Here is a 23,732-nt window from a genome sequence, read left to right as displayed (position 1 = left end):
TGCAATGCTTTTACCGAGCAGCCCAAAAGTAAAAGAGCAGCCCAATGCACTAAAGCTCACCGCTAGGCACGGGGTTCGGGGTCAAACTTTGTTAACTACTCATCCAAGATCAGTATCTACTACAAGTTTTATACCATATTAATAAGCAAGTAGTACAAATTTCAGCTAGAATGATTCACATAACAGTTTGACTCTATTAAACTGTTAAAAGGATTAAGCATAATAATAGAACATAAAATTGTTCTTCCACTTGATCAGATTGGCGATTTCATAATTGACTGTACGAATCTTTTCAACCTCAATATGTAGAGATGGTAACTTCTAAGGAACGAATTCCTTCCTGTCACCATGGCGTATGCTTGCCCTTGGCCATAACGATAAATGTTGACTGCATCTGCAAATAAAGAAAGAGTTGTACTGTACACTTTCCAGAAAGTATCTTCATTAAAACGCATATACAGTTAATCAACTAAACAAAACCCATGAATGTATAAAATGTCAATAAAATCAACTTGACGAATAAAACAGAATGTGAACTGCACACAATTTAATTCACATAATAAAATGAGGTTACCGAATGGGAGGGCGAGCAGAGGCGGAAGAAAAGGAACATAAAGAAATACCTGACAAAGAGTGCAAAAGAAAAGCTATAAGACCAACTTCATGTCTGTTTTGGTGAGCAAATAACTAATATAACTCTTGCATAAATTCTGAAGTATTGAATTGCTGGGTTTTTCAGGGTTTAAGATGCTCTTTTTTGCGGACTGGGTTGTAGTTTTTGGTGTTTTTCACTTGCTATTTCTCCAGTTCTTTAGTTTCAATCCGTTTCACAGTTACAATGCATTTTTGGTGGATTTAGCCAAATGGTTGAATACTAAAACCTGAGCAGGACCATATGGTTACGTCTATCGTTGATAACTAAAGAAAGGAGTAGCAGGATAATTGGCTAACCTTTTGAAATTTAACTAAATACGTATACTATATAAAAATAGCAAATCTTCTCTACCTCCAAGCTAGGGCTAAGGTCTGCATTCACCCTACACCCCAAACCCCTTTCTGTGGGATTACATTGGATATGTTATTGTTGTTAACTTTTAGCTCAGAGAGTTAAGTACGAATCGGTTGTAAAACCATATGGGCACCACACATGAAGCTTCCCAATATCAATACAACTGGAAACATCATTACCACCAATGAACCCAATTTTCTGAAACTGTAAAGCCATTCGATAGACTCGATTAGAAATTTTTCAGAAAGGAATTTAAAAATTATCACCATTAAAAGAAAATAATAAGTAGTAGACATTTTAGGTGGGAATGATATACAAAAGGAGTGTGTGTTACCTGAAGTAGCTCCTATTATCAGTAACTTTTTGTAGAGCAAAACCTCCCACAAGATCAACTCGTACTACATCCTGTGCATCAGGTATCCCATCTTTGGAATAACTATGTGTACTTCTATCAACGCTATCTACATCAGAGATCTGGAGAAAAAGACACAGTAATATGATTATGGCGTATAGATAGTTAAAGAAAATAAGAAACATTATGATCTCTAACTTGAAATGAAATTTTCATCTTGTTTTCTGTAAGATTAATTAGTTTAACTTCTGTTGCCAATAAATAGTGGCTTAGCTAAGAACATTTCAGTCTCTAATTATCACTTTTCAGATAAACCTTCGATTAAAAATTTCTGCCAGTACCAGTTTTCCTACCGAAACACTGAATGAAATTATCTGTTATCTCTTCATCTCTAGACCGCAACTGATATGAAAACACAGCCACTACCAAACAACCTTTTATATTCTTCAAACTCTTCATCGATTTCCTTCAATTTATCTCATTCTCAATTGTGGACAAATAGGTTCAGAGTTTATCGATAAAAGTAGATGTTTATGATCATGCTGAGAAAAGAAAAAATAGACTTTTTATCTCCTTATCTGCTCTCTAGTTGAAAGAACTTTCAAATAGTGCATTAGCGAGCAGAAGTTTGAAAATGCATCTGTGGCATTTGAAGTATATTGGTCTGCATTCAAGTGTCACAAACATACAAAAACCTTACCACTTTTTATATAGTTCTTCTTCCCAAGAGATGCAAAAACCTGAAATAGAACTGTTTTGTTTACATTATGCTTCCCTGCTACTATATAGGGGGCGGAGAAATATATATATAAAATTAACTTACAAATATCTAATGCGCCATCCACATAGCCTTCAGCTAGAAGGGTGTGATAGGGAGTGCCTTCTGGTCCCTCTCGGTAAATAACACGGATCTCCTCACGGATCTCCTCGGTGCACTAAATCTACCGCTATGTGCGGTGTCCGGGGAAGGGCTCTACCACAAGGGCGTATCGTACGAAGCCTTACCTTGCATTTCTGCCAGAGGTGTGCCTACATCCTACCCTCCCCAGACCTCACTAGTGGATACACTAGGTGTTTTGTTATTGGTTGCATAGTTAGGAATTAGGATTAGGAACAAGCAAAAGTGCAAGAGCCAATGATTGAGAGATATGAGCAGATTCAAACAAGAATTTGCTGACACATATCAATCATTCCATTGTGTGAAAAGGCCCTTCATTCAACAGAAACCTAAAGGACTTCATCGATACTGTTTTCCCAGTTTTTACACACATTTTAAAACTTTTAATGCATTTAGCCTTTTGGCTATATAATGCCTATTAGTCCATATAATGTGCAACAGCTCCTATTTTGGACCTTCACCTCTTCACTTTCCGCAACTTACGCTCTTGTACACATTGTACAGAACGTTCTACATTCTGAAAAAGGTAAAACTGAACATCCACATTAAGAAGGTAATCTGTGAGCCATTATTACCATCCAAGCAACTAGTTGCAATTCCAAAAATAAAGATTTTAGAAGCTAGAACCAAATCTAAATCCAAATCCACATACCTTGAGTATTGTAAAGGACACTCTCCTTAAAGCCCTTCTGATTCTGGTGTTGTTCACTACATCAATCTGCAATGCAGAAGTTTGGAAAAATTAACGGAAAAGAACTTGCCGAGTCTGCCATTATAGTTGCAGAATGCTTGAAATGCAGATACAAGAAGAGATAGAAGGAGCAGGAAAACTCTAATCAATCAAGCTAATATATTGAACACGGAATCTGAAGTTCAAAAGGGATCAAAATGAAAAAAATTAACAATAGAGGTTCATCAGTTGAAGCACTTCTATGATAAAATTCTGGAATTGGCAGTAATAAAGAATTAAAGACAATCTTCTTCGTTTAAACAAACTAGAATCCCAAGTCATAGCTTGAGCAAAGAGGAGACCAGAAGTTTTCCGAAATTTTCATTATCTAATACCTACTAGAAGTTTACCATTATTATAATTTAAAAAATAAAATAAAATAATTTTAGTGGCGATGATGTCGCCACATAATTACATTTAGAGGAGATATTTTATTAGCCGTCACTATAAAAATTGAGTCAATTTTATTACTAGCGGGAACTAAAATTTTTAGTATAGTAACAACTATTAGAGGCGACAAAATTTGTCCGATGCAAAAAGGTGATGTATTGCAGCGACAATAATTGTCGCCACTAACTATGAGAGTTCACATCACCAAGTATCAAAACTAGCCACTTACTAGCATTTGCATCAAGCAACAAGATAGTAAATTGCTGCTATGGATATTGGGAGAGGTTAATACTTTCCTTCTCTTAACAGAACGGTCACTTTCATTTATCTTAACTACAAGAAGCCTTAAAAGTTAATTTTACAAAGGAAAAGGAAAGAAAAGAAATGCAAATATATGCTATGAAGTATGAACAAGCATGCTACCTGATTCTTGTCCTTGGTTGCTCCACCATTAGCTTTTAGATCAGCGTCCTACTTGCAACATGTAAGATAAAAATAAGAAAAGGTAAAATTCATGTTCGGCAACATGTAGTTGGAAAGATACAGACCAGCTGTGCTTCAACTTCAGCCAAATCCTCAGCTTCCCTGTGGATGAAATTAGATTTAGATAAAAGAAAAAACAAATGAACATACAGAGATAAGTATAGTCAGAAGTAAGAAGGAACCAAATGATTATCCATCATGGAATGCATCCCACAAAGACCATACTCCAAATCCTAAGAATAACAATGTTGTAATATGATGGGTCCATTTACGGGAGATCTGTGGGAATTGTATAAAACTTTTAAGTTTTGTGCAAACAAAACTGATGCAATCAAAGTCAGATTACAAAGTCCTTTGTACAGAAACCAAGGTACTAAAATTGAACGGAGCTTCTATATTATAATGATAGTGAACTTGAATTAACAGAATACATGTTCTTCATCCGATTAACTCTAAAATGCACTCCATACACATCTAACGCATGACAAGAACCTCTATTTATTTGTACGAATTATGAGATACTAACACAGATAATGGATGCATAAGATGACTTGGATATATTACAATTTTTTAAAAGTTCTTTCAAATTGGTGAATACCGGTTATCACTGGTAGACAGTAAGAAAACAAGATGACTGTTCAAGTTGCACACGACTAATCACTAGCATGAGGCACAAACCTTGAGATTAATGTAGCGGCAATGTTTTTGTCATCTGACATTATGCTATGTTATCAGAACTACTAGAATGTGCAAACTGTTTCTATAAGAACAGGATAAATAAATATTTCACGTTTCAATTATGCCTTCACATCAAATATGCAACAGCTCAAGCGAAAAACAAGATTACCATCAATATACAAAGGGAATGCAACTAGATGAAACTCACCAAATTAGGAGCAGCCCAACCAATGACGGCGGACAGAATGGTCATTACCTACAACCACCAAAATTTCAAGAGAGACTGTTATCGACCACAATATAAAGAATGGAATGTCAAATGATGGAGAAAATGGTGATTTTTAAATTGTTTTCAAATGCACACATTTGATGACATTGCGACATATGAAAAATGAACTAGAGGAATTGGTGTACATAGAGAAAGTGATAGATCCAACTATGCTTTAAAGACATTAGCACTAGCAGATAGTATTAAAGGAAACTTCAAACAAAACACAGATGGTTCTGCAATAACAATTGCAGCAGGGAATTGGGGGGATTGGTGGAGTTCTGAGAGATCATAGATGTACTTGGGGTGTGTCTACACCAAACCTTGTGTCAAAACAATGCTGCTCACACTGAACCTATGTTGCTCGGACTCTTCAAGGATCCGACACAGGTGCGGCATCATTTTTTGAGAGTCCGAGCAACTTAGCACTGAACTATTTACCATACTATATGGCCTCAAGTTCGCGCTAGCAAAAAGTTTCTATCCATTAGAGATCAGCACAGACTCCACCACAGCTATTTCCATGATAATTAATGGTTACTTCCCATATAATAACATAATTTTTGAAAGCAGGTCGTTAATGCACAGAATGGGCTGCCCAGTGATCAGACGTGTTCAGGGAGCAGAATAGGGTCGCAGACATGTTGGCAAAGGAGGGTGCTCGGAGTATGCATTTTGGATAACCTCTTGTTTTGGAATTTCTCAGAAGAAATGGAGGTAGACACTCTTGGAACTACATATGCCAGGAAAATTTAAGTTGTCATATTAATACTACTGGCCATTACTTGGGCCAAAACTCCTCTCATGGAGCAATCCCCACCTCTTTCCCTGATCTATTTTGTTACCAACTGTTAACTAGTACTAATATATATGAAATCCAGCTTACCAAAAAAAGAAAAGGACATTAACAGTTTCTGATGTAGAGTTTTTGAGACGCGATGGAATTGCTGCAGGACAGTAAGGTCGAACATGAAAGAGTAAGCCGTAGTATGAAACGTTCGCCCGCTGGAATATTTCCAAAATCATGTATTACATAGTGATAATAAAAAACTAATAAGAAGACAAAGACTTCAAAATTGCTACAACCTGATCCAACAACCAAAACCAAGATACAAGGATAAGAAACAAAAAGAAAAAAGGAGTAATAATCATAATCAAAAGGAAAAAAAACTCACAAAAATGTCATTGGCAATAGCTTTATAATCAAAATCTGAATTACGTTCTGGAGAATCTATGAACATCTTTCCAGCCACACCTACCAAAATTCACAAATTAAATTTAGAAAAAGAGAACTCCTAGTCCTATCTTCCTACTTTTTTCATAACCGTGATGTCCAGTCTATAACCTCAAAAATTGGGAGAAACATGAATGTTACTTTTGTCTCTATAACCTAAAAAATTATAAACTATATTCCTTCCTCCTTGGACCTTAGAGAATTCTATTCCTCCAAATTTTCAAGTGGGTTAAAGAAATTTTATATGCAATCTGGAAAAACACGTATATACCCAAAAGAATTTTGATCACATACCTTATAAAGATCAAACTTTGAGAACCCTATTTGAGAAAACCTAATAATTTTCATCAAAGGGGAATGAGTTTGAGCAAAGAGGAAATTTTAGGCTTTAATAAACAAATTTGAGCAGCTTTGACCAATAAATCTAACCCATTTTGTTTCAAATCTGAGATTTTGATTTAGTTTAGAGCAAAAAGGAAATGGTGTTGAAGATTTTGGGAGTAACAAAGATGAATAGTTTGAGCTTCCGTGAGTAAAGAACAGGCGGTGTTGAGAGCAAAGAGATGACTGCTTTTTCTTTTAATTTTTCTAAAACTTTACCTATATTAATTAAAGTTAGAAAAATTTATTAATTAAAGAACAAACAGAAGGTTCACTTTATTAATTAAAGTTAGAGGCGACAGGGTCACCATATAATGGCGACATTATATTTGTTGCCTCTGTAAAACTGGAGCCAAAATTTTATTATTCGCGGGAATTAAAAATTTCAGTATAGTAACGCCTATTAGAGGCGATAAGAATTAGTCGACGCTAAAAGATGATGTATTGCAACAATAATATTTGTCTCTATTGAATATGATGTTTCTGCAGCAATAAATTGACTCGCCACTAATTGTTGCCACAAAAGACTTTTAGTAGCGATAACTCGTACGTCGCCACTAACCCAAATTTTATTAAAAAAATTACTACATATTTGTGACGACCTACACATAGTTGCCACTAAATATGTCATTATTAGTGGCAACTAAGTCACTAGAAAAGACTTTTAGTAGCAACAATTTGTAGGTCACCACTAACCCAAATTTTGTTGGAAAAATTAATGCATATTTGTGGCGACCTACACATAGTCGCCACTAAATATGTCATTATTAGTGGTGACTTTAATGGTCGCCCCTAAATCTTATACCTTTTGTGGCAACATTTGTAAGTCGCCACAAAAATCCTAACTTTTATGGCAACTGTTTGTGTCACCACTGAAAGTCGTCACAAAAAACTATAATTTCTTGTAGCTTTTAAATTAGGCTTTGGATGAGAGGAAATCCATCATGCCACAAAAGTGACCCATATGCTTTAATCATTGCTTTTTAGAGTAGATTTTATTTGTTAAGATTGATTAATGCAAATTAGGTGTTCAAAGGGTGTATTTGAATGGTGTTGAGTAAAGAAAAGTATGGTGAAATGGAATTGTGGGCTGAATAGTAGAAAAATAGGAGAGTAGAAACCAGTCTCAGTTATCGCAATCGCGGGACCCGTGCCATCATGATTGTGCAATCAAGATCACAGAACTTTGACTGCGATGGCGATGATTTTAAAATCTGACTGGTTACCCAAAAATCCCACCACATTTCCACCTCAATTACTCTCAAATCATACCCATTCTTGCCTTTATTGAAAGCATCTCCCTGCATCTCATCACCAGGTATGTACTTCGATTCCCATCTATTATGCTCGTGTGTGGGCATTGGGACTTATGTTTTAGGATTGGACTAAAAAGTATGATTTGATGCTTGATCTTGAGTTTAATAGAGTTGTTTGGTATGTTGTCTGCTATTATGGGTGTGTATACTGTTGGAAAAGTCTTGAGTATCCAAAATTGTTTAAAATTAATGAAACTAACATATGCATACCAAGTGTTTGATGATATTCCCAAATGAATTTCTTGTTAGTTTTTCGTGTTTAAGGGCATCATCGAATGGGGATTGTATTACCTGTTCTTAGTGCCGTTATTTGGTTGGGAACGTTAATTGGCATTGAAAATAGAAGTTTTGGGTCATGATTAGTTTGGCCCATCACACCTCAGATACCGTAATCGTGGCATCTGAGAGCAGTTTATCCGCCAAGACCAAAATCCTGTAGTTTTATTTTCACCCTAAAATTTACCAAGGCACCATCCCTTTAGCTTAATTAAGTATCATAACATAGTTTTCATACGAAAATATTAATAATTAATGATGGTGTGTTATTTTCAGGTCTTCAAAGCTAGAGATGGGAGACTATGACCAAATTTGCTTCATGGCCCCTAAGTGTCAAGGTTTGTACTATGTAGATTTGGCTAAGATGAAGCTACCCTTAAGTGAGATATATCTTTAGAAAAGGTGCTCGAGAAACTCTCAGCCTTTTATGATAGATTGGTGGCCACCGGGTGGATATGCTTTACTTCGTACACATGCCGAGCAAATGAGCATTGAGTTAGATAATTCTATGCAAACCTTAGTGTAGTATCTACCTATGACCCAGTTGTTAGAATTCGGGGGAAGGAGGTTCACTTTGGAGCTGAGCAAATCAATGATTTGTATGGGTTATCGGATGAGGATGTGGCATAGTTTGAGGCAAAGGAGTGTGAACCATGGATTTGGTTGGAGGAGAAGTCGTATCCGGGTAAAGAGGTCTCGTGGGCGACAATGAAAATGGGGATACCTCTGCATGACTTTGCTGCCGAGGCTCAGATTTAGTTGGATATTATCTGCAGCCATGTCTCTCCATGAATAAACATGACCTATGTCCCAGATATGAGAGCTCGAATGGTGACATATATATTGGACAACACTTCCTTGAATATTGGACGATTTATATATTCAGACATTAGGCATTTCAAGAACAGATACGGCACCCTACTTATGTTTCCTTCCTTAATTAGTGAGTGATATAAGAAAGGTGGAGTTGAGGTGTACCCCGAGGAAAATTGGGTATGCCCGAAGACTCCCATTTTCCCACTGGAGATCTGAGGGCAGGACGCTCTTAGAAAAAACAAAAAGAGAAAATTTGACTCGGAAAGGTCGGTGGAGGACGATATAGATTCTTGAAGACCATCATCAGCTGCTGGGCCTTTTGAGCAGATCTTGGGCTAGATGCGGATCATCAGTGAGCGTGTGTCTAAGCTACCTCAGGGGCTTGGAGATCCTTCCACCATCCGTCATTCCTTCGTTGCTCAGTACAACTATGAGAGATACCTTAAGGACCAAAGAAAGCAGGGGGACATATTTTATGAACTCGAGCGAGCCTACTCTTCATTGGAACTTTTGCACTAGTCACTACAGGAGTCGCATGATAAGATGTAGATAAGGTAGAAGAGGAGAGACAAGTTCTTCACCCATATGTGGAAAAGGGTGAAGGGCCTTTGGAAGGTCTTGAAACCCAAAGAGAGACTTCCTTCTCTCAGGGCTGATTGTTAAGATGAGGTCCCAACTACGTGGTCATGCATTCGCATATTTCACTATTTTCATGCATTTATATTTAGTTAAATCATGCTATTCAATCAGTCATTTATTATTCATGCACATGAGCCCATGCATATCAGCCTAACCTCATCTCTCATACCAGCATATTCAAAGTACTGATCGCGTACTCTTTTCTTGCGCTATGATCTTTAATATCATATGTTTGGAAACTTAGGCTCCTGACCGCGTGTAGACAGTTCAACTTTTCAACAGTATTAGTCGTGGTGAGTCCTCATCTGTCGAGGACATGGTAGCTTATTTCAGTTTACTTTAGGATTTCAGTACTTTATTTTAGTTGTCAGTTGGAGTTAGTTGGGGCCTATCCCATGAACTCTTTCAATCAATTTTAGAGGCTTTCAGACACTTTAGACAGTCAATTGGTTTGTTAAATATTTTCAGTTAGATTTCAGTATGTTCGTTTATAGTTTGGAGTTAAGTAATTCCATTGTTTTAGCCTTCATACTTAAAAGCTTTGGCATTATTCAGTTATTTTTGCACATATGATTTTGTTACCATATTATTATGTATGCATAATAGGTACAAGTTCATGGGTTAGCTTGTGTTCTTTCGGGATCGTAAGTACCATTGTCATGACTAGGAGGTAGCCTCGGGTCGTGACAAAACTTGGTATCAGAGCCTAAGTTTTTAAGTATCCTAAGGAGTCTGAAAGCCACGTTGAGTAAAGTCTTGTGCATGGGTGTAAAGTGTGCCACACTTATGGACAAGAGGCTAGAAGTCGTTTTAGGAAAAGTATCCCTTCTTCATTATTCATGTCATGCAAATGAGAATGAGCTCAATTTGAACTCTCTTTCTAATTTATTTTTCTTCTATTTACAAAATATGCCTCCTAGAAAGAATAACAAACAAAGAAATGGGAATCAACCCGCACCTTTGCCTATTTGGTAAGATCATCTGAATGATCATGTTTCTCACGCTGAGTTCAGAGCTTTCTTTAATACTTTAGCAGCAACTCAGAACAATCAGTAGATTGCTATTCCAGCCATTCCAATGGCTAATACTAACTCAGCTAGGATTCAAGACTTTTCTAGAATGAATCCCCTTTAGTTTTTAGGGTCCAAGTTTGATGAGGATCTGTAGAAATTTCTTGATATGGTTCAGAAGGTGACTAACATTATAGGTATCACGTCTAGTGAGATTGCAGAGTCAGATACTTACCAGTTATAGGATGTGGCTCACACATGGTATAACCAGTGGAAGGGAGATACGCAGATCCAATGCTTGTAGAGTGGAAGGAGTTCCCCACAACTTTTTTAGACAGGTTCTTCCCATTAGAGTTGAGGAAAGCTAAGGTGCAAGAGTTCATAAATTTGAAATAGGGTATCATGTTTTCAAGGGTAGTGTATGGGTTCATAAAATTTGATACTTCTATTTAGTGATGGGGGTTATGAATACCCAAAACTTAGCTGTTTACTTAGTCTCAGTATCTTTCAGAATGGTTTCAGATTTGTATGAGCATTATTCATTTAGTCAGTTATCATAATCAGTTAAACTTAGATCAGTTTAGTAATCTGATTTAATTCAGTTGGGAGTAGGATTTAGCACCAAGCGAACCCAGGGATGGGGGCTGACCTGCCAGTAGAGGGTGTGACCCTTAGTAGCGATCCTTATGTTCCAGAACTACATAGTCAATTTAGGTTTGAGAGGTTAACTATCCAGTTGACGGTTGAAAAGTATCTCACCAGGACACCTGCCAGTAGAGGGTGACTCTTTAGTTCTTCGGGACTGTACTTTAGTGGATCCACACAGCCATTTTTAGTATCCGTGGCACGGTACTAATAGCCTTCCATCTAGGGTCACAGGTTGGACCCTAATTAGCTCAGATTGGGGCATGTTAGTTAGATGATAGATCCCACAGTCTACGTTCAGTACTCAGTTCAGGTTTTTTTTTACAATAACATACAGTATCACTTATTCAGTTATCAGTATTTCCTTATTTAAGTTTACACATTCTTTCAAAATCATATTACATGCTTGGTCATGGATTCACAGAATTTGCAATTTCTATGCATTTATATTCAGTTACCTCATACTACTTATTCAGTCAGTTATTATTCATGCACATGAGCCCATGTATATCAGCCTACATCATATCTCATTCCAGTACATTCAAAGTACTGATAACATACTCTTTTCTTGCTCTATGATATTTGATATCATAGGTTTGGATACTCAGTCTCATGATTAGGCATTGATAGTTTAGCCTATCAGCAGCAGTAGTCATGGTGAGTCCTCATCTGTCGAGGAAATAGTTTCTTATTTTAGTTTACTTCAGGATTTCAGTACTTTCTTTCAGTTGTCCGAGCTAAGTAAATCATGACCTCAAAATATGAGGAATCACCACTACTACAATTGATAATCTAGGAAGTCTATGTGCGATCTGGGAACTGGGCATCCGAACCTATGATATGATACATCATAGCACAAGGAAAGAGTATGTGATCAGTTCTTTGAATGTACTGGTATGCTAAATGAGGTAGGATGATATGCATGGTTTTATGAACATGAATAATAACTGTAGGAATATATATAACATGAAGCATTGAATAGAGTGCATAAAATTTGTAGATACTGAGTAAACATAAAATCTGTAAATATTGATGATGCATGAATCTATAAGTACTGAGGATGCAAGACAAAGCATCTAACATGTTCTGAATACAATCTATAAATACTAAAATACTTAAATTTAATAACTGAATCACTGATAGCAGTATGCTATGGTCAAGCAACTGAAACTGAATTCTAAACAAAGTACTAAAACTAAAACTGTGAGTGGTATCATCTAATCGACATGCCCTAGTTTGAGCTAATAGGGGTCCAACCTGTGACCCTAGTTAAAAGGGTTAGTACCATGCCACGGGTACTAACAAAGGATGGGTAAACCCTAAACTACCATGAAGACACCTTGTCAACCCTAAACTAACAGGAAGACATCATGACATATGTGTCAATAATAAAACATAGAAAATCTTGAAAGCATAGCAATAGTTAATTGTTCACTATTCATTCACTGAGAAATTTTGTCAAATCTTTTGGAGGTCATAAACTTGTACATGAATGAGAACACATGCTACACATTATGCTTACACTATTCAATTCACATGGACATTCTATCAAACACTTGGGGAGCATCTTTAATGCACATAATAATGAACAACACATAAGCATCATGACTGACGTACATGATATCTTATGTTCATAAAAATTATAGTTAAATCTTGAATTGAAACCCATACAATAACACAAACATGAATAAAACCCAATTTGCACATGTAAATCATTAATCTATAAAGTAGTAGTTTTAAAAATGGTTCTTGAACTCCAAGGGTGGAAGGAACCCAAGGCTGAACACCTATCATACCTTGTTAATGAATTCTTGAAGTTTCTTTGTGATTTTCTTGAGGATTGATCTTGAATTTTGAAAGCTAGGGGTTTCTACTTGAGGGTGAATACTCTTGCTTTGGGCAAAAATTAAGTAAATAATGAATTAATCAGCTTTTAAGGATTAATTGACATGTTTTGGACTAATTAAATTTCCATCTCTGAAATTCCTATTTTTGGCCTTCACCGCGATACGGTGCTATCGTGGTGAGCCACTGGAATTTGTCTGCTAGTGCATTCTATAGACAAGTGCAAAAATGCACTTTGGTGCACCGTAGTGGTATCGTGTTGTGTCACTGGAAAACGATGAGTACAAATTGGCACTCTGGCGCGATGCGGTGCTATCACGTTGAATCACTGGAAACTGACGAGTGCAAATTTGCACTCTACCGCAATGTGGTACTGGGCTTATCATGATTTTGGATACCACACAAACTTATCGCGATGAGCTACTGGATTATGGAAATGAAGGACAAATGCCATTTGTCTTGTCACTGGCGGTGGTATCGTGGTGCCTTACTGCCTAGAACTAAATTGCCATAACTTGTTACCTAGTTATCGAATTCAGGCAAAATTGGTATCATTGGAAAGCTGATTGAATTTTCTACAATTTAGTGGGTCTTAAACCAGAAAATTATAAGTAAAGAAAAAGATATGCTTATTTGAAGTTGACTAAGGCAACATTCACATCAAAAACTCAATCGATAAGGGATATTTTGATTCGTTTAATAGCTGGGAGTTACTTGAGTCCTTAATATACATCAAAACCACTCATAAAACTACCAAAGAACTATAATTTGTTTCTCATGAGCTCAAAGCATGGTTTTAACAATGGTCTGGATTTTTGGGGTATTATAATATCCATCCCTTGGAAATATTCGTACTTAAATGAGACTATTTAGGCTGAGGGTACTATGCTGAGGTGACTAAGATCAAGTACTGAGCACGTATAACTTGGAACATGATTGCATAACTAATTCTAAAACATGATACATGAACTGAATATCATGAACTGAACTGATTTCTTAAATACATGAAATGACATGAGAATGGTTATAAGGCTGAGATATAACCGAGAGAGTCAACTTATGAGTACCTCATTGCTTCAAGGTAGATCTTTCTATGTGAGAAGAAGATGAAAGATATAGGACCTAAAATCTTGGGGGATTATAGTACATCTCCCCCTTGGGATATTATGTACCATGAAAGATACTAACTTGGTTGAAATACTGAGGGAAGATTGAGATGATGCACGAGGCACATATGAACTAAATTATAACTAATTCTTTGGAATCTGAAACATGATTCATGACATAAATTTGAATTTCTCTGATCATTATGTGTGTAGCGTGAGTACTGGAACTGAACATGATGTAAATCATGAATACGTGAGTCATGAGCTGCATGAACTGAGTTTGGAGTTCATAAGTTTCATGGAATATGATTCGTACAACTAGGAAAACTGGAACCCATTATATTAAGAACTAGAAGCACACATGATTCTCTATGATGTGCAAGAACGTGAACTGTGATCATGGAGATAAAATATAAAGCATGAGTAGATGGCATGATGACTGAAGTTCAAAGCTCTGCACCGAGATGCGGATGGGTCGGGCATCACCCTCCCCTATTGATGTTCTACAATACGCTGGCACTATGACTAGAATCTGGGAGACTAATTTGGTTAGTTGTTCTATCATCTCCCCCTTTGCTTAAAAACATCATTCTAAGTCTTGGAACCACCTAATCAACATCTCTAAACTAGATTTCCACCACTTCACTCTAGAATCTAGGGTATAAAAATGCACATGATTGGTAAACTCACTCTGAATGACTATGCCCGATAATGTAAAACTTGTTACTATTACTTTATTCTAAGATAAAACTCTTAGCTTTCTATAGCCCAAACTATTATCATGTAACAACATAAATTTGACTAACTTAGAATTTTCAACTCTTCTTTCTATTAGCTCAACCTTCAAGGATTCAAACTTAGATTCTAACACACATCCTGGATATCCCCAAATCTGTAATAACCCGATTACTTTTACCATAGCCTAAAAATATCACCTCTCTAAGTCATCCCTACATCATCATACTTAATTTTGAGTCATTACCATAAGTTCTTACATACGCTATTCTAAGCCTTCTAGTTCATCTCTTATACAACTAACCCCACTCTACTGCTGCTAAACTCCTGGGCTCATGCTTCTAACTCTAGATCATATGCTGCCATAGGATTTTGAGAGGGGATCGACGACACATCTAACCTCAAAGAACTGAGGTACCACTTCTTTATTCCCTGTTTGGTTTATTGAGAAACTGAAACTAAACTACTTTATTTCTTAAATAACCTGGGAGGATTTACTGGGATACTGTGATCGGGCAATTTCTATATACCTATCTGGATAGTATAGATTTACCTACTTAGGTAAACACTGAGAAGAGATCTACTAAGATTTTGGGACTAACTCCGAAGTTGACGGCTATATAAGGGGTTACAAAAGAAAGAGAAGCTCCAAGGTCTAGTAAAGCATAAACATGTAAAAGAAAAAACTTGCAACATACCAGTAACCACATCAGGAGAACTTTCCTGATTTTGTTGGGACTAAAGTGCATAAAGTCTATTTTGATGCTGACCCTGGGTTGCAGTAGAAGTGGCACCCTACTGTGTCGGGCGACCGGATAGAGCTGGAGGATGACTATGATGACTTCGTGGACCAGCCTTAGGACATTCTCAAACTCTGTGGCCTAACTCGCCATATCTAAAACACATATCTCAGCTAGTTCTACACACACCTAGGTGATTTCTATCATATTTTTTGCAAAGAGAATGGGTACGACCACTGCTTACACTACCCTGGGTATTGAACCTTGGTGCCCTATCCCGACTGTCATTCCTGAACTTTGGTACTGGTGAACTAGCTGAAGATGGAGCTGGGGCTGGGGCTTAAAACATCTAACTAAACTAAGAACAGTTACCACCCTCTGACCTTGGCTTAGCAAAACTAAAGCTACCCGTTCTGGCTCTCTTATTCTCTCTCTTTCTTCTTAAGCTTCTGCTCCTCAATCTATTGAGCATGGACCATAAGCCTAGATATGTCCATATCCTTAATTAATATATCAGTCCTACACTCCTTGACCACGCTATCAGATACCCTAGATACAAAGTTGCTTATCCTAGATCTGTTATCAGCCACCACATGAGGAGCATACCTAGCTGACTGAGTAAACTTGAGGGAATACTCTTTCACACTCATGTTTCCCTTCTTCAAATTAATAAATTCTAATACCTTATCTTCTCTAAACTCTAATGGGAAGAATCTCTCTAAAGAAGTTATAACAAACTCCTCCAACTCTACAGGCCCTACGCCTATGCCTCTATCCCTTTTCAACTGCTTAAACCAGGTGTTCGCTACATCCTACAACTGGTAAGCAACCAATTTAGCACTCTCACTAGAAGTCACCCTAATAATATTTGTTATATTCTAGACCATGTCTAGGAATTCCTGTGGATCCTTTTCCAATTTGGATCCCAAAAACCGAGGAGGATTTATTTAGGTAAAGTACCAAATCCTAGCTACAATAGTATTAGCCATTGGTTTGGCCGGAACAAAGGATGGCTGAAAATTCTGAGCTACTACAGAGTAAGATAGAGTAGTGAATGTAGCTTTAAACTCTGCATGAGAAACATGCTCATTCAAGGGATCTACCAAAACGGGCAGAGGTGATGGCTGGTTTACATTTCTTCTTTCGTTTGTCTTTCTGGGAGGCATGGTCCATAAATAAAAGGAAGAATTGAATTAGATAGAGAGTTCAACTTGAGATCATTCTCTTTCACACGATATGAACACTGAAAGAAGGGAAACTTTTCCTAAAAATGCCTCGTAGCCTTTTGTCCATAAGTGTGGCACGCTTCACACCCATGCACAAGACTCTACTTGGCGAGGCTTTTAGACTTCTTAGGATACTTTAAAACCTTAGGCTATGATACTAAGTTTGTAACGCCCTGAGAGTACACCCTAGGAGCCACACAGTGCTTACAGTCCCGAGGGACCACAAGCTAATCCATGAGCTGGTACCTGGTGTGAGCACTGAGTAAAACTGATAATAACATAACATATATGGAATTTAACTAAGGAATTCTATAAGGTTTTAAGTCTTAAATATGATAAAATCTGTAAGGCATAACTGATAATATTGACAAAACATCTGATAATGACAACTAAAATCTAAAATACTAACTGTCTGAAATAATTTGAAAAGCCTCTAAATTGATTGAATGAGAGTTGATGGGATAGGCCCTAACTTACTCCAACTAACTACTGAACTGAAATGACTAAAACTGATAAATAAATTTGAGCCAAATAATTCATGTACTTAAAATATGAGGACTCATAACTTCTACGAATGATAATTTGGGAAGACTATGGGCTATCCGAGAACTAGGCATCCAAACCTATGATATGATACATCATAGCGTAAGGAAAGAGTATGCGATTAGTACTTTGAATGTACTGGTATACTAATTGAGGTAAGCTGATATGCATAGTTTCATGAAAATAAATAATAGCTGTCTGAATATATATATATATATATATATATATATATATATATATATAACATAAAGTACTAAATAGAGTGTATGAAATCTATAAATACTGAGGATACGTAAAACCTATAAATACTGAGGATGCATAAAATCTGTAAGTACTAAGGATGTATGACCAAGCAAATAACATATTCTGAATATAATTTGTAAATACTAAAATATTGAAATCTGATAACTGAATCACTGATATCAGTATGCTATTGTTAAGAAATTGAAACTGAATTTTAAACTGAGTGCTAAAGTTGAAACTGTGAGAGGTATCATTTAACCGACATACCCCATTTTGAGCTGATAGGGGTCCAACTTGCGACCCCAGTTTGAAGGATGCTAGTACTATTCCACGGGTACTAACAATGGATGGGTCAACCCTAAACTAACTAGAAGACATCATAAGATATATGTCAATAATAAAACATAGCAAATCTTGAAAGCATAACAATAGTCAATTGTTCACAATTCATTCAGTGAGACATTTTGTCAAACATTTGGAGGTAATGAAGTTGTACATTAATGGGATCACATGCTAATATTTCATGATTATACTGTTCAATTATAAGACCCCGCAAAATTCTTAGCTTAAATCAGTCCTTTAAGCTTGACAAGGGGTCCCAGACTTAGAATATTTCAGCTAAGTATTCAGACCTAGTGTTATTTTAACCTTCAAAAGTTGGAAATATTTTTTTGTGACCTTTACTTCCATTCAATGTCGATATTTGAGTTAATTCATGATCAGGAATGTCAATAGGTGTTCCCGAACAAGTTTTGGATTTTTCAGACCTCGTTTAGATCATGTTTGAGTGCCCAAAATAGTGGGTCGATGCGATCTTGACTCATCGCGTCGACCATCGCAAATATCATTGAACCAAAGTGGACTCAATGTGGAGCATTGGCTATCACGTTAATGCCAATGATACGGCACGTCGACCTGCACGCTGGGTAATATAATTTTCCAGTCATTACAAAACCATATCCTTAGGGGTATTTGGGTCTTTTCCCACATCCTTCAGCCCCTAAAAACATGAAATTAAGACATTTAGAGAACAACTATACTCATTCATTCTCCAATTTGCTCAAGAACAGAACCCTAGGTGTTCAAATTTCAAATAAAGAACTCAGGAACTCACCATTAACTTTTAGAAATTCATCAACTAATATATATGAAGTGTTCATCCAAGGGTTCCTTCCACTTTTGAAGTCCAAGAAACTCTTTTACAGTTTATGTTGAGTGATTTCATGATTTCCATGATTTGAATTAAAACGTATTCATGATTTATTGCAAGATTCATGTAGAGTTAATTGTTATGTGTACTTTATCATGTGAATCCATGTTAAAATTCTTGGAATTTCAAAATTGGAATTGAATCATGATGCCTACATGTTGAGTTAGTATTATGTTCATATATTATGCCCCACAAGTGATTGATGAATTGTCCACGTGAGTTGAATAGTGAAATTATATCATGCTAGCATGTATGCAACTTTATGTCATGCAAGTGTTTGCTTGAATGGCGATGAATGAATGATGACTAAGTATTAATTACAATGTCTTAAGATTTTGTCATGTCTTTTAAGTTTATGCTATCGAGTCCTGAGAGTACTTAATACTCAATAATTTTGCTGCTCGTCTAGAGCCTTGGTTAGTTATAGAGTAGAATTAGTCATGTCTCGATCAGTAGAATTCAGTAGTTAATGGAATTCAATAGGATTCCGTTAGTCCATAGAACTTAGTGAACTCAGTTCAGTTCAGTTATATAGTACGATCAGTAACAGTTCAGTCTATCCTAGTACAGTTTAGAATTCAGTCCAGTGTCTATTCAGTTGGGAGTAGGATTCAGTACCGAGTGAGCCCAAGGATGGGGACTCACCTGCCAATAGAGGGTAAAATCCTTAGAAGCAGTCCTTGCATTCCAGAACTGCATAGTTAGCATAGGTAGAGACATCAGCCTGCCAGTTGAGGGTTGATGAGGTGATCTACCTGCCAGTTGAGGGTATTACCATTCTCATTCAAAGTACCTGTCAGATGAGGGTGACTCAACACTTGTCTTTACACGTGGAATGGTATTGACACCTTTCCAACTGGGGTTACAGGTTGGACCCTAAAATCAGTTAGAGAAGGGGCATGTTGGTTAGATGATTACTTCCCACTGTCTCTGTTTCAGATTCAATCTTACTATGGAACTTAGTTTAGTTTCATAGATTTAAGATTGCTAGGTACAGTCACTCAGCTCAGTACGGGACTTAGTATAGTTCTACAAAATCAAGACTGCTAGATACAGTCATTCAATTACCAGTAATCCAGTATTCGGTGTTATTATGATCTTAGTATAGTTTTCATATTCATGCATGTTCTCTCATTCAATCATACTCAGGTTATTCAGATATTATTGTTCATGCATGTGAACCCATGCAATTCATCCTACCTCACTGAGCATACCAGTACATTCAAAGTACTGACGCATGCTTTTCTTTTGTGCTATGATGTCTTATATCACAGGTTCAGACGCATGGGCTCCAAAGCTCCCTTAGCAATTTAGATTTTCTGTAGTCAGTGTAGTGGTGAGTCCTCATAGTTCGAGGACATGGTTTTTTTAGTATTTCAGTATTATTTTCAATAGTCGAAGTTAGTTGGGGACTTGTCCCATCAAATCCATAGTTCAGACAGTTTAGAGGCTTTTCAGACTAGAGTATTTTCACACAGTTGTTCAATTTTTCAGTACTTATATTCAGTATTGGTATTTTGATACCGCATCCAAATTTAATTACAGATTTGAACCTTATAGCATATGTTTCCACCTATTTCCGCAACTATTATAGTATTTATTACATAGTTATTATACATGGGTTAGCTTGTGGTCCTTTGGATTATGAGAAACGGGTAGCATCCGGGGTATAGACTCAGGGCGTTACGTCAATTCTCATGGAAATTCTATCAAATATTTGGGGAGTATAATTAATGAACATGATAATGAACAACACATAAGCATCATGACTATAACTTAAACTTGCAATTTCATGCGTTTTGACTTGTGAATTACATCAATCAACATACATGCTATCTTATGTTCTTGAAACTTATAATTAAATCTTGAATTGAAACCCACACAATAAAACAAACATTAATAAAACCTAATTTACGCACGTAAATCATGAATTTGAAAAGTTGTAGTTTTAAAAAGGATACTTAAACTCCATGTGGAAGGAGCCCAAGCATGAACACCTAACATACCTGGTTGACGAATTCTTGAAGTTTTTGGGTTATTTTCTTGAGGATTGATCCTGAATTTTGAAAACTAGGGTTTTCTACTTGAGGGAGAATACTCTTGATTTGGGGAAAAATTGAGTAAATAATGACATAATTAGCTTTTGGGGATTAATTTACCTGTTTTGTACTGATTAGGGCCACAAAAAAAGACTAACTTTCTCCTAGAAAGAATTAAATTTTTGTCACTGAAATTTCCATTTTTGGCCTTCACCGCGACGCGGTGTCATCATGGTGAGACACTTGAATTTGTCTGCTAATGTATTCCACGGACAAGTGTGAAAATGCACTTTGGCGTGATGTTGTGGTATCACATTGCATCACTTGTAAAGGACAAGTAAAAACTGGCACCTAGCGCGACGCAGTGTTATCGCGTTGCATCACTTGAAACTTACGAGTGCAGATTTGCACTCTATCGTGATGCGGGTCTTATCGCAATTTCTAGCACCACATGAACTTATCGTGATGAGCTACTGGATTATGCCAACGAAGGAAAAATGTCATTTGGCCTGTCATCGCGATGCGGTGGTATCGCAGTGCCTTACTGCCTAGAACTAAAATCTCCATAACTTCTTACCCAGTTATTGTATTAAGGCAAAATTGGTATCATTGCAAAGCTGATTGAATTTTATGTACTTTGGTGGGTCTTAAACTGGAAAATTATAAGTACAACAAACGATATTCTCATTTGAAGTTGACTAAGGCAACACTCTTATAAAAAACTCAATCGATAAGGGATAATTTGATTCATCTAATAGCTGGGAGTTATTTGAGGCCTTAATATACATCAAACCCACTCATAAAACTACCAAAGAATTGTAATTTATTTTTCATGAAGCATGGTTCTAATATTGGTCTGGATTTTCAAGGTATTATAAGAGGATACTCTTAAGGCCCATGCACTTGATTATGGATTTTTATTAGCATCCTTTTTTGAGGATTTTTGTGTGCATATTTAGGTTTGGTCTCTCCAAACTACAAATGATATACTTGGGAGACTGAACCATGTTGCTCTACCTATTTCAATGAGACAGGCTGACACACCACTGCAAAGGATGAGAAGTGAGTTAGCTGATTCACTGGCTGAGCTAGATAAAGTCAAAGCCTCCCATGATGTTGAACAAGAAGGACTTTAAGCTCGAATCTACGCGCTAGAAGTTAATCTTGCCAGAGAAAGGGTTGAGAATGTAGAGATCATTTGTGAACTCACGAAGCCGATCTAACCTATTCTACCTACCCCCTCAGCATTGTTCTTTAGAGACTAAGGATTTTATCTATTTTGTTAATCTCTTGTCTCCGGTGCCTAGATATCTTTGCATGCTTTATTTTGGTGCTTGCCTATAGATAATATATTGCTATATCAATGAAGTCGCTTTTTGTCTTTGCTTATTTTTTCCTATCTTGACTACTGGATTGCTTTATTACATTGTTCTTATATTGATTGTCTTGGTCATAGCCCCAGTGTCCATGATTTGAATAGCATTGCACTTTCTTCTCATTTAGGGATTGTTACTTTTCAATGATGCCAAAAGAGGGAAGGCTTTGAGGTGCATAATTTTTATAAATCATAATTAACCTGTTTGTTATTGAAAAGTTGATGACTTAGTGCCTATAGGAAAAGTCAACAGTTGCACAATGGTAGAAATTTGTCATCACCAAAAAGAGGAAATTTTTTGGGATGGTTTTAGTGATTGACACGACATATGAAACATGTTAGTTGAAGTAGTCCACTGAACTGGGGTACAGAGTCAAGGTAACACAAGCTCATTACTGTAGATGAATATAAGACAAGAATGCTTGAGATTGGGACTTGATAAAATCGTTATGATTGATCATATGCAAAAAGGAAGAAGTTGTGTTTGAGTACAACACCTGAAGATAATTGAAAGAAAGAGTTTCACTCAGATGAGTAGATTGACATCTATTTCATAAGTTAGTTATCCGCATAGATCCGCACCCCCTACTAATAGTATCAAAGCACAGTTATTTAAAAAAATACAGCAGTAGTATATATGTTTGAATTTAGATTGGATTGAATTATTATGAGAAGACCATTTAAAAACAGAAAAGCTTTTAGAAAAATTAAAGAATCTTTAATTAGTAATTATTCAGAATATATAAGTCTAAATAAAACAAAAGAAAACCCACAAAGATTAGCCTACCTAATTACCTTAATATCTAGTATTGAAGCAAAATTAATAATCCATTTAAAATCTAGAAGAATGAGACACATACCACCTAATTATGATAAAATCAGATTTAGATATCCACCAAAATATTATAAATATTGTTTAAATGAATAAAGTACAAAAATACAAAGAACTAAAACAAATTATTTCTAAAAAACGTAAAGAATTAAAAATAAAAATAGAAAGACTACATTATAATATATTTGCCGGAGTTAGTGAAAACTCAATAAATACACAAAAAGATGAAATATCAAAATTAGAATCACAAATAGATAGTTTTAGAATATATATATATATATATATATATATATATATATATATATATATATATATATGTATATATATATATCAACATGAACTATTTACAATAAAATGAACAAAGAAGAATTTATAATAGATGAAAAAATATATGAAAATCACGAAGGATTAAAAATAAAAATAGTATTTTCTAATCTAGGAAGAAGATATAAGAAAATAGGTGAACATTTATATTTAATGTTAGAAAAAGAAGAATTAAAATTAGAAGATAAATTGACAGCTATGGTAAGAATAGAAAGAGAAAATGAAGAAATAGATAAGAAAAAGAAAATAGAAAAAAATAAAACAACAAACTACAGAAGAAATACGAAAAATAGAAGAAACTAAAAATAGTAGGATTGCTGAATTAGAAAAAGAACTACAAATGTTAAATGATTTGTATGAACAAAGACAAAAGGAAAAGGAAGAAAAAG

This window comes from Capsicum annuum, chromosome 1 (genome assembly GCF_002878395.1).
Source record: "Capsicum annuum cultivar UCD-10X-F1 chromosome 1, UCD10Xv1.1, whole genome shotgun sequence".
NCBI classification, from domain to species: Eukaryota; Viridiplantae; Streptophyta; class Magnoliopsida; order Solanales; family Solanaceae; genus Capsicum; species Capsicum annuum.
The sequence above is the reverse complement of the archived record's forward strand: the minus strand, read 5'-3'. Positions refer to the sequence as shown.